Source organism: Gobio gobio, assembly GCF_949357685.1.
Source record: "Gobio gobio genome assembly, chromosome: 7".
Classification (NCBI taxonomy): Eukaryota; Metazoa; Chordata; class Actinopteri; order Cypriniformes; family Gobionidae; genus Gobio; species Gobio gobio.
Genome location: NC_137103.1, coordinates 38,554,958 through 38,558,068, shown reverse-complemented (window position 1 = coordinate 38,558,068; position 3,111 = coordinate 38,554,958).

The window sequence follows — 3,111 nt, the reverse complement described above, 5'->3', positions numbered from 1 at the left end:
GTTATGATAGCGCTTCTCGTGATCGTTAATTCAGGCATAGCTAATCGACTAAAAACAATGATACATTTTCAGGGTACTTATGCTGCCTTCACGTGCTATCAGAAATGTCCTACTTCCCACTTCTGAAGTCGTGACTACCTCAATGCATTCTTGATTGGCTTGAAGGTGTCTGGTCAGTTCTTCATTTAGACTAATGAAGAAGTCTGTTAACTTTTAGAACTTTTATTTTTGTACTAAATATAATTTATAGTGTGACTGTGAACAATTTGAACAGGTTTTAAATGCCATTCCAAAATGTTTTATAAACTAGTACATAACACTTCTGTCAACAAGTCAGATGGATCTTGTGAACTCCCAAATTTTCTCTTCAACTATTGACCTCAGGGCAATGCTTCCCAACAAACTTATTCGCTCTACATTATATCGACACACACTTCCATCATAACGGTATTTTGCAAGCTTATGCTAAACCTTTGGTAAAATGTCTGTATTTTCTGTCAAGTTGACAGAAAAGATCATCTTTTTTTTTTTCTTGTGTGTTTTCAAATATTTTCTGGGAAAATGTGTCTTTGGTTGGAGACATCCTTCACTGCCCACTTTTGATAGGAAACATTATGTTTGGAATGCTGTCAGATGATTAAAATGCAAATGTATGAAAAAGAAACCGTATTTTTCTGTATTCAAAAGAGACTTTTTTTGTAATTAGCTACTTCCCATCATTAGATTGTATGAAAATTAAAAAGGCCCAGAAATTTGTTGGAATGCTAAGATACCTTGATCTCTTAAGAGGAATGAAGAGACCCCTTCTTGTTTTAATTTTTCTATTTTCGTCAAATATATGTCTTTTTTATGATTATTTGTAGGCTATATTTAACTAATAAGTGCTTTGCTTAATACTTGTTTATTTGTATTCATAATGGCCTTTATAGATGTATATTTTGTTTTGTTCTTGGTGTTCAATAAAAAATAAAAAGATAAAAAAAGTTTTGATTACAAGCTTCAAATTTTGACTTGAGAGGGTTCATGTCCAATTTTATTTTAACTAGGAAACTAGTATTTACGGTAGCCTAATTCCGATAGCACGTGAAGGCAGCATTATGCCTGTCATATTAAAATATTATTTATTATGTATTATTCTTTTAAACATTTAATTAATCTTATAACTAGAATTTAAGACCTTATATATTTCATATAAACAGACAGAACGTGTTGATAAAATGTCTGAAATCTCATGTCTTATTTGTTTGTGAATTTATAGGAGTCATAGCCTATGTTCATATCTGGTCATATGTCATACACCATCAGACATGATTGGTTAATGCTTTTATTTAGATTTATAACTTGGACATGGGGATGTGTATATCACACAGAGCCAGTAGCCCATACAACACACAATTAAGAGGAAAAAAAGATCAGTTATCAAATAAGAAAAAAAGAAAGAAAACATATTAAGAACATTGACAGTGACCCCTAGTGGTTATGATTGATATTTTATAAGCCAAATCATTTAACTTGTCCAAAGTAATTGCATAGGCCCGGTTTCACAGAGGGCTTAGATTTGAGTAATTAAGGCATTTAAGTATAGCTTTTATAAATGTGCCCTAGAAAAACATTAGTGGTGTGTATCTTAAGACAAAACAATGGCACTGACATATTTTAAGATATGCCAGTGCAAGTTGCTTTCAGTCTCAAACATGCATTTTAGTCTGGGGCTAGCTTAAGCCTTGTCTGTGAAATCTGGGGTTACTGTAATAAGGCTATTTAATTATAGTCTTCTAGACATATAGAAAACATCTTGACAAATTAGCTCTTTAAGATTCAAACTCTGTCTTGAATTAATTACACTCCGTCTTCAGAACTTTGAGTTCAGATCTTGTCCTCTCACTCCTTATGTTAGCAGACGTTCATCCTCATTTCTTGCAGTTTTCTCTACCATCCCATGTCTGTCTGCTGAAATGGGTGGCAATGAGGATCTCTTTAATAGCACAGAATATGGAAAAATTCAAGTCAGAGTATGCATGTGCACGAACACGAATATGCATAAATAAGTAAATGCGTAGATAAAAATGCATCAAAAAAATATTAGCCAAAGTAGGCTTGTGTATGGGGGACAAAAACAAAAAATAAATACGCAAATAAATAAACAAACAAAAAAATTATAAATCCACAAAATTCTACATAAATAAATATAGATAGATAGATAGATAGATAGATAGATAGATAGATAGATAGATAGATAGATAGATAGATAGATAGATAGATAGATAGATAGATAGATAGTTAGATAGATAGATAATTAAATGTGCTAGGAGATAAATAATTAAATAAATAAAACGAATGTTGGGGGGAATAAATAAATGTTTTAAAAGAAATACTAAACTGAAAGTTGACCCTTTTCCAGAAAGCGGTCTGTATGCAAACATTGGTTGATTGGTTTCAGTTTCTTTTAACGGTTTATATTTTCCCCAACATTCGTTTTATTTATTTAATTATTTATCTCCACGCAAATTTTATTATTTATTTATGCAGGAATGTGTGGATGTATGTAGGCTAGCCTATTTATGTGCACATGTATGTATATAGGCTAGCCTATTTATGTCAAATTTTGTGGAATTATTTATTTCTTTGCAGGTTTCCTCCTCCATACGTAAGGACAAAATGGGAAATATCTGTTCTACTGTACATTTTTAAGTAATAATTAGCTCACCTGTGTGGTGTACAGACGCGGATATCTCCCTATATTCTCCAAGAGCTGAAGGTTTTCAAGCCACTGCTCGTGCCACACGTGAACGCTGTACCGTGGCCTGCAGGTGGACAAACGCTGAAGCATACTCTGATTTTCTTTGGCGATGCGAAGCAGCTCCAGCTGTCTTTTATCTGAGCCAAGACTGAAACAGGCGTTGCAATATAATAGATAAATTATTAAATATGTAATATTATATTGTTGGATAATTTATTGGCCTACCTTTTCTTTACATAGTCATTTCTGCAGTCAACTCCCCCGTTGGTCTGCATTATATGGGACATTTTATCTAGAAGCATCTGATTTTCTCTTACGATTCTCGAAACCCGTTCTTCTTCAAGCTGGTTGTGATAGATAAGAGAAGGATA